Below are 25,982 nucleotides of genomic sequence, written 5' to 3'. Positions count from 1 at the left end.
ATTCAAGGCAAATGGAGCCCAGGACAACTTCACCTGCATATCAATCAAAAAGAAATGTTAGCTGTACAGAATGCTCTGACAACCTTCAAATACCTTGCAGGGGGGAACTCATTCCTACGCACTTTGCAGGTTAGCCATGGCCCTGTGGAACACAGCCTTGAGCAACCAAGTGCACCTGCAAACTCAATTCCTGCCAGGCAAACAAAATTCACTGGCAGACGACTTAAGCAGAAATCTACTGGATCCACAGGAGTGGAAACTACAACCCAACTCTTTCAAACTTCTAATCCACAGGTGGGGACACCAGAGTTGGACCTCTTTGCCTCCCCCCAAAACCATTAATTGAGCAAATTTTGTATTGGAAATCCTCACAGTCAAGCATGGAAAGTGGTTGCCCTATCCTTTACATGGGAAACCCTCTCAATTTATGCCTTTCTCCCTCTTCCCCTCCTTTCAAAAGTACTACTCAAGATCAAACAGGACAGACCAAGGACAATCCTTATTGCACCAGACTGGCCACCTCAGCACTGGTATCCACTCCTATGCAGTCTGACAGCAGTGCCACCCTGGCACCTACATCAGACCCCATTCCTGCTGTCCCAGCAGGAGGGACAGATTTTGCATCCTCAGCTGCAAACCCTGAACCTTGCAGCCTGGCTTATTCCCTGAATACACCACTAGCAACCCTCAGCAAACAGGTGCTGGATGTCATCCTGGAGGCTAGAAGGCCTAGTACTAGTAAATCCTATTCAAAAAAGTGGAAAAGATACTGTTCTTGGAGCCAGCCTCAAGGAAAGGACACAGCCATGCCCACCTTACCTCAAATCCTAGATTACCTAGCAGAGCTGCTCCACAAAGGTCTATCCTTCTCATCAGTTAAGATTCATGCCTCTGCCATCTCAGCTCATTACAATAGTGAGCCACCTCTCTTTTCTCACCCTCTGATCAAACAGTTCCTGAGAGTAGCTAACAATTTAAGACCCCCGAGGAGAGCTCCCACCCCTGCGTGGGACCTTAACTTTGCACTAGAGAAGCTCATGCTTCCCCCCCTTTTGAGCATTCTGCTACGGCAGAGTTAAAATTCCTCTCTTGGAAAACAGCCTTACTTCTAGCCATCACTTCAGCAAGAAGAGTGTCTGCATTACAGGCACTAATGGTTGTGGAACCCTTCATTATTTTCCATGCTGATAGAGTTTCCCTCAGGACTAACTCGTCATTTATACCGAAGGTGGTATCCAGTGTGGCTTTAAACTAATCCATCCATTTACCAACCTTTTTCCCTAATCCTCAGAATAAAGGGGAAAGGATCCTGCACTCCTTGGACGTGCACAGACAGCTCAAGTTCTACCTTGACAGAACCAAGCCTTTCAGAAAATCTGATCAGCTGCTAGTCAGCTTTGCTACAGGGGCAGAGGGCAAGGCCATTTCAAAGTGAACCATTTCCAAATGGATAGCACACTGCATCCATTTCTGCTTCAAACACCATGGAGAACCTACTCCACAGGGGATCAGAACTCATTCCACTAGAGCTACCTCAACCTCTACAGCATTTCTCAGGAGAGTCCCTACCAGGGACATCCTGGAAGCTGTAACCTGGAGTTCTGTACACAACTTCACCAAGCATTACCACTTACCTGTCTTTTCTAAATCCAGAGATGGATTTGCCACAGCAGTCTTACAAGGCCTGCTAGCCAGCCCTAATACTTCTTGACTGCCTCCACCCCTCCTCAGCTTTGGAAATCAACCCAAGTGTGATGCCTGCAACAGTGAAACATGAAGAACATAGTACAGTTGTGTACACTTACCATAAATGTAGATGTTTGAGTGTATTCACTGTTGCAGTCCTGGTTACCTTCCCTCCAGCCCCCTGACTTCTCTATGCTTTCTACCTATCCTCTTTTTGGCCATATCTTATGGCTATGATATTTACTTTTTACTGGAGGTGTTACACACCATGTAATTGCTTCCTATTTTGGGGGCTCCTGACATCTGGGGCAAGAAAATCTGATGTAATGGTGTCGGCTGCAATGTTTTATACCCCTGATGACCTGACATCATGGAAGAGCCAACAGCATCCGACGCAGAAATTCCAAGACTCTGGTATTCGGGCTGACTGAGGACTACCTGCAGGCAGATAACCCAAGTGTGATGACTGCAACAGTGAATACACTCGAACATCTACATTTATGGTAAGTGTACACAACTGTATTTTGTGAGTACATTCAATCTGACAGAGGCAACATTAGGATTAGTTTGAATGTTCACTGTTTCTTGTGGTAATATGTACCCATGACCACATAAAAGTTCACTTTAATATGCTGACAGTTTTCTTCTCTGTTTCTACATAAATTCAAGTATGTGTGCTGCATACCATATAATGACATTAACATTTTTATGAAGTGTGTAACTGCAGTAATATATGAGATGCATCTACATTCTTGAGGTACACATAATATTTGTGTGTGGATGTGCATGTAACTCTGGCAAAACCATTGCTACAGTACTGGGTTTGTGGCACATTGGTTATGTGTTTGTCCCTTACTTGCTGTAATGTCCACTGACATAGGTTCAAATCCCATCTATGCACATGTAATGTGTACAAAATTGTTAAATGGATTGGTAAATGTGCTGATGTTGTTAGCCAATATGGATTACATGTTTATTCAGATTATCTGTGCATAGCAGTGCTATATATATGACATAGATTGTTCTTCATAGCTATGACTTGTAAATGAGAGGCAAGGAAGTCAACTGACACATGGTTTTAACATTTTCATGTCAATATGTGAGCCCCTATATAAAGTCTAAGATGTGCATATCACTCTGTCTTTTAGATGTTGATCAGAAAACATTTCTCAACCACAAAGAATGATATAATAATCAGCATGGCTGTAACCTTCTCAGACAGACAGGCTATACTGTCTGGAGTAATCTAGTGTGGATGGACCTGACAAACATGATCAGTGCAGTAGATGGCTACAATAGATCCAGGAAGGCCTGTCAGTGACATTGCTCTTACATGATCCTCCATGCAGCCAACAGATTCCGCCCCTATGAGAGGGCAAGGAATGCCACTGGAGGTGAGCCACCCTTACCTTCCCCGGATGTTCTTGGCTTCACATCATACTACCAGCCGGTATCATAGGATGAACAGGTATGCCCTATATTCACAAACACTGCAGCATACACCATTTCTCATTGAAGAACATTAATTCGCAATTAGTACTGTATTATTATATTTATGTTCCAGCAGCAGAAGTATGCCATGAACGTGAAAACACACCTGATGAGGATGCACAATGCCAAGTGTTGTAGTCTGTTATCTCACTAACACAGTACATATGTAACACTCTCAGCAACATGTGTGATATTGTATTTTTCAACTGCATAAGTCCCTCAACATCTGCACAGCAGCAACACATGTTATGTAAGTCGTCACATCCTGCTAATGTGATCCATAATTGTTGTGTGCCTCTGCCTACTGTCAGGACTCTGGAGAATGCTTGTGTGTTGATGTTTGTGTGCCATTTTAACCTACAGATACATCATTTCAAGACATGGGCCTGGAAGCTGCACATACAAGCAAACCAGGTAAGCTTGTTCATCTGGTTGATATTATGCAACACTGTTTAGCATGCCTGTGATTAAGGATATTCATGTTGCCTTCTTCCCTGCACAAGTACATCTAGCCGATATGTGCATCATTTGTCATGAGTCTCCATAACTGATCCATAAAGTACAGCTGTGTACACTTACCATAAATGTAGATGTTCGAGTGTATTCACTGTTGCAGTCCTTACAAAATGGGTTATCCGGCTCCCGGTAGCCCACAGTCGGCCAGAATACCAAAGTCCTTGGTATATGATGTCGGCTGCCTTCAGTTTAGGTCTAACGTCAGGACATCACATACAAAGGAAGGCAGCCAATGCCATTTCCTCAGTTTTTCTTGCTTTAACTGTCAGGAGCCCCCCAAAAAGGTTAGACCAGGAAAAGAAAAATCCAGTCTGTGCCCTAGGAAAAAGGGGGATGGAAGGGGGGAAACCAGGACTGCAGCAGTGAATACACTTGAACATCTACATTTATGGTAAGTGTACACAACTGTACTATGTTCATCGTGTTTTACTGTTGCAGTCCTTACAAAATGGGTTGATTCCCAAAGCCCAGGAAAAAAAAAACAGAAGGGAGGAGGAACACCCACTGTTTAAGGGTTGGAAAGGATGCCCTGCAACACTGCAGTGGCAAAACTAGCCCTGGATTTAAAAAAACAAGGGTAAATTGTAATGTTTTGTGAAAGTGTGGACAGTAGTCCATGTAGCTGCTTCCAGTATGTCCCTAGTAGGTACACCTCTTAAAAAAGCTGCTGAGGTAGAGGCTGCCCTAATAGAATGGGTCCTAATACTCTGAGGAGGAACCTTGCCATGCTGTAAGTAACAAAAGTGAATACAATGAGCAATCCACTTAGAAATGGTTTGTTTAGAAATAGCTTTGCCCTGAGCTCCAGGAGCAAAACTGACCAACAACTGAACCGACTTTCAAAAAGATTTAGACCTGTCCAGGTAAAATCTAAGCTGTCTATGCACATCCAGGGAATGCAGTAACCTTTCTCCTTTATTCTGAGGATTAGGAAAGAAGGTAGGCAGATGGAGAGACTGGTTAAGAGTCAGGCTAGAAGCCACCTTAGGCATAAAGGAGGAATTAATTTGAAGAGAAACCCGATCAACATGGAAGATGATAAAAGGCTCTACTGCCATTAAGGCCTGCAGTTCAGAAACTCTTCTAGCTAAAGTAATAGCCAAGAGAAAGGCAGTTTTCCAGGAGAGAAACTTCAGGTCTGCTGAGGCAGCTGCTTCAAAGGGAGGCAAAGTAAGTTTCTCAAGTACAAAATTGAGATCCCAAGCAGGAGTAGGTGCCCTTCTGGGAGGCTTTAAATTGCTAGCTTCCCTGAGGAACTGGTTCATCAAGGGATGACAGAAAATGGGATGCTCAAAGGAACAATGAGCAGAAATAGCTGAAGCATGGATTTTGATAGAAGAAAAGGAAAGTCCACCATTAAGCAAGCCTGCCAGATAGTCAAGAGTAAGAGGAAGAAGAGGTTGAGAAGGGTCTTCCCTTCTAGTCTGCATCCAAATGGAGAATTTCTTCCACTTATCTGAGTAAGATTTCCTAGTGCTAGGCCTCTTGGCCTCACAAAGGACCTCAACCACCTGCTGGGAAAGCTTTAAATTATGAGCCAAGCTGCCAAATGCAGAGTCTGAAGATGAGGATGCAGAATTTTTCCCCCCTCCTGAACCAAGAGATCTGGTATCAGGGGAAAATGCCAAGGCTGAGACTGGGAGAGGCTGCGAAGTAGTGGATACCAATGTTGTCTGGGCCAGTCTGAAGCTATGATGGTGGCCCTTGGTTTTTCATCCCTTATCTTTAACAGCCCTCTGGGAAGAAGAGGCAGAAGAGGGAATGCATAGATTGAGAGCTGTGTCCAGGGGAAGGACAGAGCATCCACTTTCCAAGCTTTGTTGTGATGATCCCTGGTGCAAAAGGCTGGAATGTGGTTGGTTGGAGATAAGAAGAGATCCACCTGGGGAGTGCCCCAATGCTGAATGATGCAATAGAAGATGGTCTTGTTTAGCTGCCACTTGTGAGGATCTAAGACCTGCCCGCTCAACCAGTCTGCCAAGGTGTTGAGCCTTCCTGGAAGAAACTGAGCTATCAGATGAATGCCCATGGAAGCTGCTATGGACCACAGTATCATGCTTTGTCTGCACAGGGGTAAGAGTGCGTCCCTCCCTGCTTGTTGATGTACCACATGATTGTGGTGTTGTCTGTCCTGACCAGAAGAGTACCAGGAGAGAGAAGATGTTTGATATCCATCAAGGCCTGCTGGACTGCCATCAATTCCTTCAGATTTATGTGCAAATGAACCTGTTGAGAGTTCCCAGTCCTCTGAATGCATCTGCCCTCTAGATGTGCTCCCCAAACATAGTCTGAGACATTTGTGGTGAGAGTCTGGCTGGCAGGAGGTGGACAGAAAGGCAGGCCTTTGTTCTGTGCACAAGCCGTCACCCACTAAAGGAACTCCATATGCAGGCAGGGAATCAGAGGAAGTATCAAGTCTAAATCCTGAGTGTGTTGACACCAAAGGTTTTTGAGGTACCATTTTAGTTTCCTCATATTCAGTCTGGCATATGGAATCATTAGAATACATGAAGCCATGAATCCCAGGCCTTGCAGGAATTGCCTTGCTGGGTCATGCTTGCCAAATTTTTGAAGTAATTCGAAAGATCCATTTGTTTCTCTTGAGGGAGGAATACCATCTGGGCGGCTGTGTTCAGGCTCGCTCCCAGGAATACAATCTTCCTGGTGGGTACCAATTTTGACTTCTTTTCGTTGATGGTGTAGCCCAAAGAGGTGAGAAGGTTCTTTACAAAGTCCAAATCTTTTAGAAGTTGCTCTGGAGAGTTTGCCTGAATAATACAATCATCCAAGTACGGGTAAATTTGAATGTTTCTTTGCCTGCAAAAAGCAATGACTGTAGCCAGGCATTTGGTAAAAACTCTGGGAGCAGTAGATAAGCCAAAGGGCAGTGCACAGAATTGGAAGTGCCTGTTCCTGACCTGAAGTGAAGGAACTGCCTGCAGCTTTCCTTATTGGAATGTGCAGATAAACTTCTGTGAGTTCCAAAGTCACCAGCCAGGAATGTTTGGCCAGCATTGGCAGCAACTGCTGAAGAGTGAGCATTTTGAATTTGGGAATCACCAGAAAAGTGTTTAGAATGGACAAATCCAGAATAGGGCACCAGGTGCCCCCTTTTTTGGGAACCAGGAAAAGTCTTGAGTAGAAACCCTGGCCTGTCTGTAGCACAGGAACTATCTCTATTGCTCCCAGGTTTAGCAGAGAAGAAATTTGTTTTTCTGCTTCTGCCCTTTGATTTGGGGGGTATCTGTGGTGGTCAGGGAAGTTATGAAAGGAGAACTTGTAGCCTTGGGATACTATTTTTAGCACCCATTTGTCATCTGTGATGGTGAACCAGACATCTGCAAAAATGGCTAACCTTCCCCCCAAACGAAACCCTTGGCCCTCAGAGGGAAGCAGGGAAAGGCCGGAGTCACTGGGAATGCTTGCTTTGGGCAGTTTGCTTAGAACGCCCCAATTTTGAAGAGGAAGCCTGCCAGTGCTTAGCCTTTTGAGGGGTGGAAGTCGGTCCCCTAGAAGACCTGTAACCCCTAGGCCTAGTGCGACTCTGTTTGCTAGGGTCAGGAAAAGTTCAATTCTTAGAAGGGTAATGTCTACTAAAATGAGGAGGCTGAACCTGCAGAAAGTCCTAACAGTTTGCATAGATTTGGCCTTATCCTCCAACTTTTTCAACACCTCTTCCGCTTTGCTACCAAAAAGATTGTCCTTGTGCAGAGCCATATCCAGTAATTTAGATTTGACAGGTTCATAAAGGGGCTGTTCCCTGAGCCAAGCATGTCTTCTAATGACAGAACCAGTGGCTGCTGCCCTGCAAGAAGCCTCCAAAGTGTCAAAACCACAATGTAGAGAATGTTTAGTGACAAGAGTGGCAGAATTCAATAAATCTTGCATGTCCTTACTCTCCATCAGGGAAGGAACACCAGCAACTTTAGCCATAATAGCCTCCAAAGTATGCTGCTGATACTTAAGCATATGAAAAAGACAATTAACAGACCTAATAGCCAGGGTGGAAGAAGTATAAACCTTTTTACCCCATCTATCCAAGGCCCTAGATTCCCTGTCAGAAGGAACAGGATTTTTAGCAACCGTGGCTTTAACACCATTAGGGCCCTGAGAAATAATCTCTGGATCAGCAGTAGGATTCTTGAAAAGGAACTGATGAGAATCAGGAACACTATAATACCTGTCAGGCTTTCTGGGAGCAGGATGAACAGAATTAGGAGTCAAAGAATTCTCCATGAAAACATCATTAACAACTTCCAAAACCGGAGGGATAGCCACAGGCTTATGCTGTGGCAAATCCAAGAATTCCCTAATCCGTTTCTTAGACTGAGGGTAGTCCTGACTTTCCCATTTGAAATGCTCCCTAAGAGTATTCAGAGTATCTCCAAAAGAAAAATCTTCTGGAGGGGAGGCAGGAAGGATGGAGTCATCTGCATCAGAATCCTCAAGACCAGAAAAAAGTTGAGAGTTTCCCTCTGCATCAGCAGAGTTGCTAGAAACCTCAGAGTCTGAGGCAGAAAAAAATTCTGGGGACAATTCCCTAATCCTCTTAGAAGGAGGTGGCTGAGAGCCCTTGATAAGGGTCAAGAGATCACTAGCCATTTTAACCATCTGAGCCTGAGGCATTTGAGGGGAGGCCGGCGCCTGCTTTGGAGTAGATTTTCGGCTGAACTGCCTGCTAGAAAGCCGGAGGGACTTGGGAGGCCTAGCCACCGCAGAAGTCTGAATCAAGGTCGTTGGTCTGGATCTGGTCTCCGGGCAGAGAAAAGAGGCCTCAGAAGCCGGTGCCTGCTTAGCGGCTCCAGATCCATCAGAGGCGGCAACTGGCAGAGGGTTAGAAGACGAAGTGGAAGCCTGCGGTATGGAGGACTCAGAAAAGGTCTCCACAGACACCTGCTGCCGAACATCCGTGGACTGCAGGGGCAAAGAATGCACCTCACTGACTACTGCTGGGCCAGCAACGAACTTAACAGGGACATCGTCGGCTAATTTGACCCTAAGCCTGTCGTGGTCCTTATCCTTTACTTCCTAGGAACATCTGAAGTCGGGAGACCAGAAGACGCCATACTGACGAACTTAGGCCAAACTCCGAAATGCTTGAACAAGATCCTAGCTTGAACAAAATCCTAGCTCTATGGTGTATGGTACGTGGGTTGAAAGAAGCACAGAGAACACAATTAGGGACATAGTGCTCAAGGCCCAAACAAGTAATACAATAGGAGTGAAAATCACAGTGCGGAATCTGTTTTCCACAGGCAAGACAGTTATTAACTTTCTCTAACATTCGTTAAAGCAAGAAAAGAGGGTCCCCAATGGGGTACTTATCTGAGGATGTCTTTAACTAAGCAGTCAAAATACAAAAAGAAGGTACTTGGTTGACTGGCAGTCGTGCAAAATGCTTCTGCTTTGGGCTCTGCGGCAAGAAAGACTGAGGAAATGGCGTCGGCTGCCTTCCTTTGTACCTGACGTCAGGCCTAAACCGAAGGCAGCTGATGTCATATACCAAGGACTTTGGTATTCTGGCTGACTGTGGGGTACCGCGAGCCGGATAACCCATTTTGTAAGGACTGCAACAGTGCAACATTAGCACTCTTCAAGAAAAATCTTGATGATTGGAAGGGAAATAGGAAATTCACCCCGGGGATCACCTCTATGCCTCTGCTCGACAGTGGCACAGGAAAATAATTTTCTTGGGTGGCAAAAGCCAGGGTACCTTTTTTGGCTGGGCTTGTATAGGCCCCAGGGCCGATAGCCTAGTAACTACCTATGAAACACGATGAACATCTGCTGTGTGCTTCTGTCTCCTCTTATGACTGTGGGGTATACTGATATGTTGATGCTTTTGTGCCTTGTTACACTACAGGATCTGCATAATGATAGATAATACATTCCCCAAACAGGGAGGATGTACTAGTAAGGCAGTATATTTGTTTGCTACATTTCACTATTGATAATCCCATCTGTGTCCTTCATGACTACTGTGGTCTTGTTCATCTGCATAGAACACCTGCAATCTGCAAACCATACTCACCCATCCGGTATGTGACTATCTTATTTGCTGTGTATTATGCCTCAGGTGGAAAGTTATGTGATGCCTGGAATGTGATTAATGATGATTTCTGTATGTCTGTCTTTTCATCTGACAGTTTCATTTCAATCCTCACCTCCAAAAGTGGAGTCACAGGAGGGCATGTGAGGTACGTTTTAGGATTTTCACTGACCTCGTCTGTCATATTTGTTCAATATGTCACTTAAATGCCCTATCTCTGTTATAAAGGATATCTGAACCACCCACAGCCACGACATCCTGGTAAGTCCATATCATCTTTAGCAGTGCACTCATATAGTTCTCTCAGATTTCAGTACTATGCTGCATCATTTGATTTCTGCAAAGGTATGACATGTGTTATCTGCCTCTTTTTGTAGCACATCCAATGCCTGCCTCCTACAGTAGCGCATCCACTGTTCCTGAGGTGGGATATGATGTGCCCAACTGTGATAGTAAGACCCATGGCAAATGCATTGGGTTCATTGTCTGGCCCAGAAGGGGACACACGTGGCTTATGGTATAGCCTTCAATATGGAAGATTATATGGCCAGACATTCTGATGATGTGGGGACATCACATGACAGACATGATGATGACTGTGACCCCCTACACCATGTAATGTCTGGTAATGATGTTGACTCTTCCCCATGATGGATCAGTAGTTCCCATTAGACTACACGTGGGATTGTAGCTGGTGTGCATGCAAGCGTATCAGTGGGTGTCTGCCTACTATTACAGGAACATGAATGTTCTCAGCATCATCATGGCTCTGACATGCATGCATATGCCTCTGCCATCGACTGGGTAGCACATAATCTGTATGAGTTACATGAAGGTCAAGAACGTAGACAAGAACAGGTTATGGCAGCATTAGCTTCACAGCATGACAGTGTGTTATCTGTTGCATGCTCCACTGAAAGCCTTGTTTCAGTAGTGCTAGAGCAGTGTCATAGCACTAACCACATGTTATGTGCCCTAATTGCACTAAACAGATTACCTCCAGTGCGGAGAGGTAGACCTCGTCTCATTACGGCCACACAAGGCCCTTGGACATCAGTGTCTGTACTGCAATGTACACACACATCTGCTGTTGGTCACAGAACTGTGAGCTAAGCAGTCATATCCAGATTGTCACATCACAATACTGCTGCTACCCATACAGTGTCCCAAAATACTAGTATCATCACATCCATATCCTTGGTACAGCACCATGGGCCTAGTATTCTCAGGTGTGACAGGGGCAGCCAGGACTGCAGTGTGACCCATCAGCATGTATGCACTACACTGTATTAGAATAACATTGACAAAACTGATCAGTGTGTGTCCTGTTGTCCTTCTGACTCTGTGGCAAAGATGACCGCTGTACTGACCACTGACTAATTACTATGTAGGTGTTTTTTCTAATGTCTGATGACACATTTTTTTTCTGATCATTTATCTGACCTAGGTGACTAGCTTCAGATTGTGATATGTAGTTCTTATCTGTCATTGGTATAAGTTAGTATAGATAGTGATGACAGTAATGCTATATGTGAGTTCATGATTCTGTGTTTGAATCACTTGCTAGTTGACATATAGCACATATTTACATGGTTACCAGAATGTCATCTTTGTCATCCAGTATTGATTGCTGCATTACACTTTTCCTTGTCTGCCATTTCCACAACCATCTCTATGCATACCTGTGTTACTTGTGGCATTTTAATATGGTACTGCACATGCTTCACCCTCAGCACTCACTGTACTTCTGTGTACCTATTTCCATTTTCAGTCTCCATGTTGACATGTAGTTCCCATGTGTGCCTTCCAATATCTCACTGATTACACACTTACACACACACACACACACACACACACACACACACACACACACACACACCTATGTTGCTCTATCCCCAGAACTGATGCATGTTTTGTGTATATTGTGTAGGCACTGTCACTGATGCTCTGCATGTTTGCACATCTTATTACCTACAACTGATTCATGCTGCAGCAATAATTAGTCATGCTGCTATAAGCTTTTTACTGTGTTGTAACACACTGTTACACATCACATAATGCTATGTGTGGTGCATCAGTGTTAGCATACTGCCCCTATTTTTGGGTTTGTTGTGCTGATACATTCCCATACACTTCATAGGCCTAGATTTTAATTGCTATTTTATGGGTAACTTTCCATGTTAGTTACCTGTATGATGATATCCTATCAGTCCAGTGACACCTTCTTTTATGGACAACTCTGTGGAGTTCTCATTGGTCATATACCTTGCAGAGAAGAAGACAAGATGAATATCCTTGATCACATGTGCTGATGTTTCCTCTGAGTGTTGTGTATATGTTCTTACTGGTATACCTTACGCTTATGTTATGAGTGATGTTCAATGCAGACAACTAATGTTTTCTTTCTATTAGTCATGCTCTGTGCTGCTGTTGTGGGGTAACATGTGAACATCACTGTTTAGTCTGTGTGCTTCTGTATGTGTGGCTTGTCATGACTCAAATGTGTGTCAGAGGCTGTCGAGTTGCCTGAGCTAGGGCATATGGCTGCATCCTCCATCACCCATGCCTATTTCTTCTCACCTCTGTGTCCTCCTGATCATCCTGTGACAGGTTTGATATGTCATCATCAAACATATGGGGTTCTTGAGGTACATCACCCACACCTGCAGCTGGCAAGCCATCATGTTTTGCTGTTACAATGTGTAGCATGATAGACATGGTAACCATCTGTGATGCCTTTTCCTGGTGTGTATTGTACTGAATCTTGCTTTCAGCACCCCAAACACAAACGTGATGGTGTTTCATGTTGCGGTGTGTGCTCTGCTGTTTGCATCCTCAGCAGGAGTTGATGGGGCTCTGTATGGCAACATTAGCCGAGGTTCTAGTGGATAACTGCAGTCACCTGTTTGTAGGAAGAAGATGATAACACATATTTTGTCCTCATGCTGAATGTTGACAGGTCTAAATTCTGCTTATGTCATAGCTGTGGTCCTGTACTTACCAAGTAGTAATCCCTCAGGGATTTCACCATGTTGGAAAGCAGCCATCAGACGACTTTCCCCTCCATACTGCAGTATCATGCAGAATACAGGGATGTGTTTCTATGATATTAATAATAAGGTTGTCTGCTTAGCACACCACTTGACAAATCAATGGCAACCCCTTTCTATTGATGTATAGTTTAGCATCAGGTACAGCTGGGGTTTTAATTGGGATGTGGGTGCAGTCTATTTGCACTGAGGACACCTAGGGCCAATTTGGAGTATCCAGTCCACCTGCAACATGTCTTTGGGATGTGGGAGGAAACAGGAGCACCTGGAGGAAACCCATACGACCACAGAGAGAATGTGCAGACTCTGCACAGAAGGCACCCCAGCCAAGAATCGAAGTGGGGAACCTCTTGCTTTGAGGTGGCAACGCTAACCACTGCACCACTGGAAATGTGATAGAATGCAACTGGCAGTTATCTGGGACATTCCTACGGCATTGTCTATATGCTGCCAAAATGTCCCAAAAGGTCAGTAAACTTAGACTTAGGCACACTTTTGTTTCTATCCATACTAGGTTACCCCAAAGACTATAAACATACATGTGAGGTGTACATATCCTGCACACAGCATGCACCAACTCTCTGTCTAATCTGTATCAGTCTATTTCCTGGTTAGAGAAGTGGCTTAACAGTGTCCTGGTTTAGCACCTAGCTGGCTGCCTTCTGGGACACGTTTGCAGATCGTACTCTACTTTGGCTTGCAGTACCTCAACCTGCTGGAGTGCATTAAATGAGAGTTGAATTTTTTTTTAAGTAAGGTTTGTGGATTCTGCAGGATTCTCTACGAATATGTGGAATACGTGGAATATAATGGTGTTAAGTTAAAACACATATGGCCTCTGCCTTGTGTTTTCAGAATGCTATCAGCAAAGTACTTTGTCACATTTTATTGATTGGGCTTGGCCATTGTGTTTTGGAATCCAATGGGTATCCACTGAATAGGTAATTACTTGGTCTTGTTTTACTGTATGTTATGGAATTGCAACCGCCACTGATGTGCTGACATCTTCCTTCAGCATGCTGCACTATCTGCAACTTTCTTTTGAAATCTGTTCCGTTGTTTCAATGTACAAGATGAATTAAGAAGAGAATGGACACCCTTGTCTAGTTCTAAATACCTCTCTATAGTTTCATGTTGAATTTGGATTATTTTAAAACTAATCCACTGAATAAACAATACTGCAATGGCTCAATTAATAATTTTAATACTTTTTATAAACATGTTTGCAAATTTGAATTTTTCCAAACTTTTAAGTAAAAATAAGTAGTCTACATAGTCAAATCATTTTGAGGCATTCATAAATACAAAAAAGAGGAATACACTTTGTTCATATTAAACACAAAGCAAAGCTTCTAGCACAATAATTTGACTTTGAATGTGTTATCTTTTGACTAAAGTGAGGTTGAAAAGCTGAATTCATATTCAATACAGCAGATGTGTCTGTTAATAATGCAGCATATGTTTTAAACTTGCATTTATTAAGATAAACAGTCTACAATTCATTGGATCAGCAGTACCTGTGTTAGGCTGATTTAATAAAATAGCACTGAACTGACTGCCATACTTACCTGCTCTACGACTTACTTGAATATACCATATATAACACAAGCTAAATTTTGACTAGTTTAGTTGAAAACAGTTCATAAAAACTGCAGAAAAGTCCCATGGACCTCAGCTTTATAATTTTTCAATCCCTTTACCACATTTTGAATTTCTCATTCCATGAATGCTGTGTTCAGAGAGGGGAACATTTGGTTGTCTGGGTTGTATTTGTTTTACACTGGAAGCAAATACACAGTACCACCAACAGAACTGACCTCTCACATAACAAGACAGAGAAAGTCAAAACAGAACATTTTGATGTGAACAAGCAGGATGCAGAGAAGCATAAAACCATACTGACTAAAAAAGAAATCCTGAAAAAGGTGTGCTTGTGTAGTTTCTGGAGGCATGATATTAATAAGTAAACAATAAATGTTACTTTTGTCCTGTATAAATAAGACAACAAGCAACTTGTGAACTATAACTTTACAGAGGGACAATCCCCATCTACATGTGTCCAATAGGAAATTGTTTTCCTACACATCCTGGTATTTAATTATTCTGCTTTCAAGGATGCTGTACCTTGTAGAAAAGGCAAAGAACTGATTTTCAAACAACTGTATTTTTCTTTGTAGTATTGCAACTTTGAGGGTAGAATAATCAAGTACTGTTGCTGTGCAGGTAAAGGGGGTTGCCCCTCTGCAGAAAACCAGAAATAAGTGTACATTTTAACATTTAATGTCATCACTTAACAAAGCATGATATACATCCGTTTCTTGTGCTGGAACTGTTCTTTGTACATAGTCGAGTGCTTGCTTGTATTTCTTACACTTTACTTCTGAATTCCACAACATTTCGCAAATTCAGTTTCCTATAATAAGCCATACCTCTCATCTGTCCAGATTTTTGCCTCATATTTTTGGTGTGTTACTTACAAAATTTGTCGTTTTCTGGATTTTTGTGGCAAATCAGTGATGATTAAATTCACTAAACAATGACAAGTATTTGAGTTTCGGACATCATATCCTTCAGAAAATGCATGGTAACACAAGACATTTTATTCTAGCAACTTAAGTTTATAAGAGCAATATTTAAAATTTGTCCCTGTTTTTGGGGCTTTGTCCTCCCATTAGTTTTGGCTTTGACCAGATTTTTTTTTTGCACTAAGAGGTTGACAGGTATGTAATCAATCTTTTGTGTTCTGCCTTGGTCTGTCTCAACCAAGTGTGACAGCCCTCCATCAAAACTAATTTTACATTGTTTGGAATTGGCAAAGGCTCATCACTGCCACCCCAACCATCTCATACCCAATAAACTGCTCTGCATCCAAGTCCCATAATTTAAAAGCTGCCTACAAAGTTACTACACTCCTGACTTCTAAAGCATCTGCAGAAACAGGCAAAAATCTGGTAATAGTCATACTTGAATATGCTCTTCTACTACTTTCTTGGTCTTATCCTGTAATAATACTTGGCTTCAAACTGCCTAAAATGGCTATATGATAGTTACATACTTACAAGAATGTTGGGTCTTGGATATCCATGTTCTTCCACGTCAATGCATGGGACTGGTCACGTCCAGGTAGCCCTGATCAGCAGTTAGAGTTCCCCCTGGCAGAATGAGCTCCTCCCCCTGATTCCCATAATGTACAGCCCTCCTACTTTGGCACTCCAGATCAAGTTTGCTCTATGCTACCAAAGATCAGTAACCCTTAATCATTGGGATATGATATGTTCTGTAAGTGGAAAGGACAGGACTGGACAGCCTCAGAAGGTCTGCAAGATCTGCCAGGAGAAAGAAAAAAAATAATAAAGATTTGGAGGGGAAGGAGGGTGTTTTTTTTTTTTGAAGTGGACAGATATAGATAAAATCTGACATTATGGTAAGTAAGTGCATAACTGTCATAGCTTAGGTTATCCAGTCCATCCACTTCATCATGTGGGGCAGAGTTCCCAGCTAAAAATTCTGGGTGGCATCATGACAGAATAGGATAAAATATGGTGGTCCTGAAGGATGACTTTGATCTAGAGATCACATCAAGCTTATACTGTCTTGTGAAAGCATGGAGTGCAGCCCATTTTACTGCTGCACAAATATCATCCACAGAGGAGTTTCTGAAAAAGGCATATAAAATGGATGTGGATGTGGTAGTATTTGCCTTTGGTTTGAAAGGAAGAGTTCTACTGCTCAAATCATACGCAGAGGAAATGCAGTTAGATAGCTATCTGAACAGGGTAACTTTGGACACCTTCTTATTCATTCTTGCTGGTGAGAAGCATACAAATAGCTGATCATATTTTTCTACATTATTTTCTTTGCTGTAAATAGAATCTTAGCTGTTTATGCCAGTCAAGACAATGAAGAATATATTCCACTCTATTGAAGCATTAAGGAAAAACATGAGGAGATTCATAGCCTAATGTTTGTTTCTGAAGGTATTTTAAGGCAGAAGAAAGGGATTAGCTTTGTGAAAAAAAAAACAAGTAAAGGGACAGCAGGCAACAGGAAAAAACTTAAATTCAGAAACTCTTTTTTTGCAGATGTAATACCTATCAGGAATAGAATTTTCCAAGAAAGGTACTGTAGATCAGCTGAACTGTCTGGTTTAAAAGAAAAACAGGTCAGTTTTTCCAAAACAAAGTTAAGATCCCAATGTGGAACAGGATCCTTAGGTCTGGGCTGAAGAAGGAAAGTTCATAGATTCATAGGTAGGTACTAGGCTATCGGTCCTAGGGCCTATACAAGCCTAGCCAAAAAGGTACCCTGGCTTTCGCCACCCAAGAAAATTATTTTCCTGTGCCCCTGTCGAGCCGAGCCACAGAGATGATCCCCGGGGTGAATTTCCTATTTCCCATCTAATCATCAAATTTTTTCTTGAAGAGTGCTAATGAGGAGCTTTGTTTGATATAGATAGGTAATTTGTTCCAGAGTATGGGAAGTCTCTGGGACAGGAATCTATCCCTCCAGCATGTCCTGTTTATTGTGGTGACAAGGTTTAGGTCCCTAGAGCATGTAGCTCGGAGGTATTGGGATTTCTTTAAGTGGAGCATGTCCAGCAGCTCTGGGTTTGACATAGCTTTGTATGTTAGGCAGAGATTGCCTCTGAGTAGGCGATATGCGATGGAGTAAAGCTGGAGTTTTTTTAAACGGTCTGCGTAGGGCATCTATTTGAGGCTGATAATCCTCTTTGTGAGGTATTTCTGCGGCCTTTCCACTTGTTGTAGATGTCTTGTGAGGTAAATACCAAAAGGGGCATTGTACTCTATAATAGGTCTAATGAGTGACGAGTAGAGGGGAACAATGACATCTTTTTTTCCTGGATGAGAAACCTTTTGTGATGAGGTGTGCCACGTAGAAGGATTTTCTGACTACTGTGGTGATGTGATTATCAAAGGAGACTACTGTCCACCTGTGTCCCAAGGTCTCTTATCACACTTTCAGTGTTAAGTAGACTACCACCTATGTGGTAGCTCATGAGTACAGAGTTTTTACCAAAGGGGATGACAATGCACTTTTTGGCACTGAGCTTGAGGCCATGGCTTTGACACCAGGCATCTGTCTCAGTGAGGCACTTTTGTAGGATGTCCACATCATTAGGAGTTTCAATTATGGCTCCTAGTTTGCAGTCATCTGCGAACTTCGTTAGTCAAAGACCTTCTGTGTTAGCCTGTACTTCAGAAAAGTAGATACCAAACAGGAGATGACCCAGGACTGAACCCTGTGGTACTCCACTTGTTACTGGTCTCAAGTTGGATTTGGAGTCTGCTACTTTCACAGTGTGGGTTCTGTCAGTGAGCCAGTTAGCAACCCATCTTGTGACACAGGGATTTATAGCTAGTTTAGTGAGTTTATCTATAATTCCAGAGTTTGGGATGGTGTCAAAAACCTTGGCGAGATCTAGATAGGCTGTGTGAACCACCTTACCCTCATCTACGGCTTTGGTGACTCCTTCAAAGAAGTCAATCAGGTTTAGGAGACATGATCTGCCTTTTACAAACCGAACTGGGTGGGATCCAGAGTTTAGAGATTACCAATGTCTTTGTTTATAAGTTCCATGATTATACGTTCCATGGCCTTGCAGACCAAGCTTATTAGACTAATGGGCCAGTAGTCCCCAGGGTCCGTGGTGGCTCCCCCTTTGTGGAGTGGGATAACCATCACTGTGTGCCATTCAGTGGGCGCAAAGCCTGAGGTGAGGCTATGATTGAACATGGTGCTTAGGTGGGGTGCCAGTTCATTCTGTAGTTCATGTAGAACGCAGTCTGGGATGTTGTCAGGTCCCATGGATGCTGTGTTCTTGGCTTTGGTTTTTACCTGTGCAGCCATGATTACAGGAACTTTGCATTCTTCCAGTGTAGAGATGGGCCCTATAGGGGGTTGGGGGGGGGGGTAAAGTTAGCACTGAACCTATCTGCCAGGATGTTGGCAATATCAGTTGGTTCTGTATATTTAGTGCCATTGTGCTGTAACTCAGAGCAGATCTGAGTGTTGCCATTGAGATTCTTGACATAGCTATAGAATGCTTTGTGGTTGTCTTTAGAATCAGTGGCGATTTTGTTTTCATAACTAGCTTTGGAGGATTTTATGAGGGATCTCAGCTTCTTACTGAGGCTGACCAGGGAGTTCTTCCAGTCATGGGATTTTACTCATTTTTGCAACAGTTTCTTTCTTCTGTTGTAGAGTTTGTTTATGCCAGGGGACCACCAGATTGGCTTCCTTTTTTTGGAGGATAGCATCTTGGTTCTGTTAGGGATGGCACGATCCATGCACTTGTGTAAGTGCTTATAAAGAGCATTTGTGTAGGATCCAGCAGTCATACCTCTACTGTCCTTCTGCATGGGTGTTGTGAAGTTTGCCACTTCTGTCTTAAGAAGCATGAAGTTGGCTTTGGAGAAATGTTTTACGGTGGTTTCCCTAATGGGGGATGGGGGTTGGATGTGGATGTCTAGGGGAATTAGCTTGTGGTCAGATCTGACCAATGAGGAAGTGACCTCTAGTATGGAACACCGGTCGCCCATGTTGGTAATGACCAGTTCTAGGATATTGCTGCCCCTGGTGGGCTGTGGATGAGTTGATCCAAGGCGTTGGAATTTATGAATTCCAGAAAATATTGAGCAAAAGAGTTGGTACATGAGTAGTTTTCCCAGTTAATTGTGGGGTAGTTGAAATCATCCATTATTAGGGTGTTGGGTTGTACCCTAATATTTTCCAGTGTATCAAGAAATGAGGAGTGGGAATCCTGCAGCATGGTGGGGGATCTGTAGCAAGTTACAATTTGGATTGTGGTCTTGCCCAGAGTTAGTTGCACTTGGATAATCTCAGATGCATTATGCTGAGCAGCTAGCCTGGAGGTGTGGATATCCTTAATGAATATGGACATGCCTCCACCTTTAGTGTTTTGGTCCAGGTTAGGTGGCCGAAAGGTGTGGTATGAATTATAACCTGGTAATGCAGGGGTGCTCTTTGGAGCCTTGAACCAGGTCTCTGTCACTGCACAGATGTCGATGTTCTCCATTTTAAGGAGTTCCTCGAGTGAATGCATTTTGAGGTTTAGACTTCTAGCATTGAGTAGCATTACCCTCAGATTTTGCTTGCTTGTACCTGTTACGGTGGTGAATTTGTCATTTGAAACTTGCCTAAAAAAGGCACTATAGGGGTGGCAAGAGCCTTAGCCAGTATCTGGATTCCCAAGGGTGACAGATGCAGGCCATCTCTGGCAAAGCATCGTGGTCTGTCGATCATGTCATCCCAGGCAGACAGATACTGGATCCCCTTAGAATGACACCAGTAGCTTAGCCAATTGTTGAAGTCAATCATTTTGTCCTTGTACTGTGGTATCATTCTGGGTGATGGCAGGATGCTACTCAGGGTTAGGGTCATACCTACCTGGGCTACAAGATCAGAGAGCTCCTCCATGTCTCTTTTCATGTAGTCCAGGGAGGTACATCTCAGGTCATTCACACCAACATGGACAATGACAGAGTCATATTTGTACTTGTTGTGGAGTGACCTGAGTGTGTGTGTTATGTGGCGAATCCTGGCACCCGACAGGCAGCTGACAGTAACTTTCTCCTTGTTTAGCCTGGTGAGTGGAACATCAGTGTGCCTGACTATAGAGTCACCTATGACTAGAGTGTTGGGTATGTTGTTATGCCTTATGGACTGTGGTTGAGTGGCACACTGAGTTTGTGGACTATGTGTTATTCCTTTTAAGAAGACCTTACTCACCTTCTCAGATGCCAGTAGACTGATATCCTTGGTAGAATTTGAATATGGCTGCCACATGTACTTTGATAGCGGAGAAGCTGAAACCTGCATCAAACAGGGAAGACAAAAATGGAAATACAAAACAGGGGAGCTAAATCCCACTGGATTGCCCAGTGAAAGAACTTTGTCCATCTTCCCCAGTAAAGCTTTCTAGAGGAAGGTGTTTGAAAAACAGTAGGGATATATACCATCCTAGTAGGTAGAAAGGCTCACTGGCCATTAAAAAAATTGAGAAACCATGAGGTTAGCTATAGGGACTGAATGTCTATGTGTGGCCTGCAAAACAAGTGGGATAAGAGATACAGAAGTGCATCAAGAAGCAGAAGATTCTTGAGATGATGTTAAAGTAGAAGATACCTTAGCTGTTGAAGCCAAAATTGGGAGATGAGGGTTACAGTTGTTCTGCACAGTCTTGCTTTCCATACGAATCTCATGATCAGAGGAAGTGAAGGCAAGGCATATAGAAGTCTTGGCAGCCACTAATGAATTACAATGTCCCTTGGGGTCGGCCCCTGTGGATGGATAAGGGTAAAGAAGTTGCCTCATTTTGTGTTGAATGGGGATGCATGTAGGGTCACATCAAGGCTTCCCCCATCAAAGGTAAACATCTGTGTCACACTTGGATTTTGGGACTACTCATGAGGTATCAGAACACATCTGCTGAGCCTGTCTGCCCAATTGCTGATCTGACCAGGGATATACATTACCAAGAGAAAGTAGTGTGGTGATATTGCCCATTCTCACATTCTCATGGCCCCTTAACAAACTGGGTAAGATCTGGTGCCACCTTGGTTATTGATATACCATACCACTGACCTGCTGTCTGCATGAATTGCTATGACACCCTGGGGAGGGTGGCATCAATGCAAGGAGGACTGCCCTCATTTTCAGACCACTGATGTGCAGATTTGTGTCTTGATGGTCTGAAGTTCCTTGGACTATTTGCCCTGCACAGTGCCCCCCCCACCCCCCACCTCAGGGCAGACAAATTCATAGTAACTATGACAATTGGAAAGGGAAGAGCAAAGAGATATCTGGTTTTCAGGTTTTGGTTGTGTAACCACCATTATAAGTGAGTCCTGCATACCCTTGGATAGGCAAACTGTTTTGTCCTGTGTGGATCCACTGCAATACCTTCATGTGATACCTTGTGGGAGGGGGTATAATACTGATGGTAGTGGTTTCTAGTCATAGCACCGTGAGAACTATTTAAGCAGGGGTGGTGGTAGATGACAGATATTTAACTACTGATTGTACAGAAAGTATCTTGTCCTGAGGTAGCTTCACAGTCTTTCCACAATGTCCATATGGCAGCCTACTATAAACACCAGGTTGTGTGACAGCTCCAGCTGTGACTTTGCAATGTCCACTAGCATTCACAAGGACCAATACAACTGCAGTAAGTAAGTCCTTGCTTCTTTCACTAACTCTTTGGTGCTACAGACTAGGAACCAGTCATCCAGGAAAAGAAAGATGCAGATCCCCCAAAGACTCATGTGAGATGTAGCCACTGCCTTGCATTTGGAAAACATCCTGGGGGCTGTGGTGAGGCCAGATGGTAGGGCACTGAACTTATACTACTGGTTTATATCTAAAAAAACAGAAACCTTCCAAAGATAAGCATTTAGAGTCTTTCTCCCAGGCCACCTCTGAAAATAGGCTCTGTCCTAGTTGGACTTTCACAGTCAACAAATGATAAATAAATAAAAATAAATAATTCTGGAAGCTTTGACAATTTTTATCTGCAAATATGCATCCTAAAGGTCTAGTGAGCACATATAATCCACTTCTCATAAGCAGGGAAGGACTGACTGCACCATGAACATCCAGAACTTTTTTTTTTCTTTATACAGACATTTAGACCTCTAAGATCTAAGACTGGACTGAGGTCCTGTGTTTTCTTGGGAATCAAGAAGAATCTTGAGTAAACCCTGAATTTTAAGTAGTCTGGAAGGGATTCTAGGGATCCCTACCCCTTATCCATGTCCGAATCCAGTGTGAAAGTCTCTTTCAGGGAGTCTACGTGCCTCCTTTTGCATGTTCTCTTCCTGGGCACACCCAGAAAAGAACTGTCTGAACAGATGGAAGAGGGGTCTAACCCTAAGGGCCGGGGTTGTCTATGGTAGCTGTATAAGTTCTGTCCAGCAGATTTGTTGGGTTTGTGGAGTTGAAGCAGGCATTGGTCAGAGCTCCTAAGAGGTCGGGTGGGGGTATATAGTGAGACTAGGATGGAAATACTTGGGCAGGAGGAGAGTTTCTTGATAATGGAGTGGATTATGAATAGCTGGGTAAGTCTAAGGTGATTAGGAAATTCAAACCAGTTAAGTGACTTGAGGGACAGACAGTGCTGAGTTTTTGCTGGGAAATTGGTGGCAAATCTGGCCACTTTGTTATAGTGCTATAGTGTTATATATAGAATGCTCCTTCGCTGAGGAAAAGCTTGTTTTCTCTCCCTTGAGGAAGGATCCTGAATCAGAGACACCTCTAGCTGCATAACCTCCAAGAGGGAAGCATGAGAAGGAGCTTGCACAACCTTAGCTGGGAGGGGAGACTTCACCAAAGGATGAAAGGGAGACAAGGTTAGCTGGACTTCTTGGGATTCCTCTGAGGTGAGGAAGGTATGCTGTCCAGAGTTGAGTCTGCTTTTCTCTTCTGTCTCTCTTTTTATCCTCCTGATAAGAGTCTCTGGCTTCATCTCTAGGCAAAAATCCCTTTAAGAGGAGTTTGCTCCTCTTCTCTTGCTGGGGAAATGACTGAAGGCCTAGTAGGTACTGCAGGACTCAAGTCAGTGACAAAAATCTAGCAGTTAGGCCAAACCTCATAACCAGGAGTGGGGAGGATAACTGTTGAAAGTAATGCTGAAAAGCTATTAACTGCAGTGAACAAAATAAATGCTGCAAAAACCCTAATTTTAAAGATAAGTAATCTAACTTATTCTTTTGCTTGAGCCAGTGAAGATAATGGGAGCAGTTGGTGCATTATAGTATTCAGTGGAAGAGCTTGAGCTGTGAGGAGGAAATCTGACTGCTGATCAAGTCTGCTTGGCAAAAGCCAGTCCCAAGTTCAGAAGTGGATTGACTGGATAATATAGACATTGTTTTATGTTTCTGCCTGGGAGGAGGAAGTAATGTTACCTCTTTTTAGTCAAGCCCAATTGCCTACCTATTACGAAAGGGCTATCTTTCTTTTTCCCTTGCCAGTCCACATATATTAAGCATATTTTTCCATTCTTATCAGTAAAAAAAATCTTGCTTTTCACTCGATTAAAAATCACAAAATGAAGTGGCAGTTCTGCTCACCCATCCGCATTTCACCTTGCCTTCCATTAAAAGAAGCTCTCATGAAATGGTGCTGATTATCTTGAACTTCCTCAGTCCAGAATTATAAAATATTTCTGATTTAGGCTCTTTTAAAACAAATCTTATTTCCTATATCTTTTATCTCACCCAGACATCTCAGACATGACAAGGCATGCATTCTCCATACAAGGACCAAAATCTGGAATAACATTCCTGATGTAATATGTAAAAAGCCAACTTTAAACGCATGGTTATCAAAGCTAAAATCTTTTCGCATTGTGAAATTAGGACATCAGTGCTACTCTGCAATCATGCAATCTTACTGTAATTCCAGAATGATCCTTGTTTTAGTAGCCATAAAAAGAAGTTATGTACTTACCATAACATTCCATGTTTGTAGTCCATCTCACCTACATTCTTGCTGGATGGATTCAGAGCCGATTCTCGGCACCAACTCGGCCGATACTAAAGCTTGAGAGCTTTTATTAGCTCAAGGCTAACCCCTATCCCATGGTGCCTCAAGGCAATTCCCCAGATCTTGTTTGCAAGAAAGTAAATAGGTACATAATAGTCAGTAACTGTCAATAACTATGCCCATACAAACAGAATACTCTGTATTACTATCCATGCCAGGTGGACGGACAACTACAACCAGGTCAGACAGTATAAATGATAGTCCACCACTTCCACCAGAAAACAGGAAGGGGGAAAGGGGTGGGAAGCAAGAATGTAGGCGAGATGGACTACAAACATGGAATGTTATGGTAAGTAAATAACTTCTTTATGTTATGTAGTCCTATCTCACCGTAATTCTTGCTGGATGGGACAGATTCCCTAGCACCTTTATCCTGGGTGGCTTAAGTGAAGAGACTCTTCAGCACAGTGGACCCAAAGGATGACCTGTCCCGGGAGGCCAAAGGTATGAGGTCTTGCCCAAGTAGCTGCTGCACAAATGGTATCAATTGGGAGTTTAGATCTAAAGGCATATGAAGCAGATATTGCTCTGGTTGAATGGCCTTTTACTTTGGCTGGTAATTGTTTGCGAGCAGCTTTGTAAGCAAAGGAAATGCAGTCTGAAAGCCATTTAGACAAGGTGACCTTAGAAACAGGCAATCCTTTAGTTTTGTCTAAAAAGGAAACAAATAATTGATCTGATTTTCGAAATTCTTTAGTCCTGTGCAGGTAAAACCTGAGAATTCTGTGGACATCCAGTTAGAAAACTGGCATTTCGATAGTTGTGTTGAGATTATGCTCTGAACATACCTTAGGAAGAAAGGAGGGATTAGTTCTAAGTGAGACTCTATCGTTATGGAAAACAATGTAAGGAGGTTGAATGGTGAGGACTTGCAATTTAGAAACTCTCCTAGCAGACATTATAGCCACTAAGAACAATGTCTTCCAAGACAAGAATTTCAGATCCGTTGAAGAAGAGGGTTCAAAGGGTGGAGAAATTAAAGATGTAAAAACTAGGTTTAGGTCCCAGGACTCCGGTGGTTGCCTTATTGGAGGTCTGAGGAGAAGGAGGACTCCTTTCAAAAAGGTTTTGCATAAAAAGTGGGACATGATTGGATTTCCTATATAGCCAAAATGAGGGTCCATATTAGAACACCAAACGTTCAAAATTTTGAGTGTTCTAATATCGACCCGTTTTCAGCGAAATATTGAAGAAACAGAAAACTGAATTTTTTCCTAGGGAAAGAATTCGGTTGTCCGTTGCTGTTACTTTGGTATTTTCAGCACTGTGGTGGAAAGTTACAGGCCGGGTACAGGTAAGTGTGTGATTGTGTGGATGTGAGGGTTAGGGTGGTTTAGGTGAAAAAGAAGTTATGTACCTACCATAACGTTCCGCGTTAGTTGTCTTCATCTCGCCTTCCTTCTTGCTGGTTGGGTTTGGAGCCGATCCTCGGCTCCAATTCAGCCATCTTCAATAGCTCGAGAGCTGTTTACTGGCTCAAGGCTACCCCTTATCCCATAATGCCTAGCAATAGCTACCCAGATCTCATTTGAAATAGCTAACTCCAGACATAACAACATAATAAATCAGTCAAGAATCAGTTGGCTATACCTGCCATATTCTCTTAA

The sequence above is a fragment of the Protopterus annectens genome, chromosome 1.part0 (assembly GCF_019279795.1).
Source record: "Protopterus annectens isolate FY-2018-M chromosome 1.part0, PAN1.0, whole genome shotgun sequence".
NCBI lineage: Eukaryota > Metazoa > Chordata > Ceratodontiformes > Protopteridae > Protopterus > Protopterus annectens.
This window is presented reverse-complemented; position numbering follows the sequence as displayed.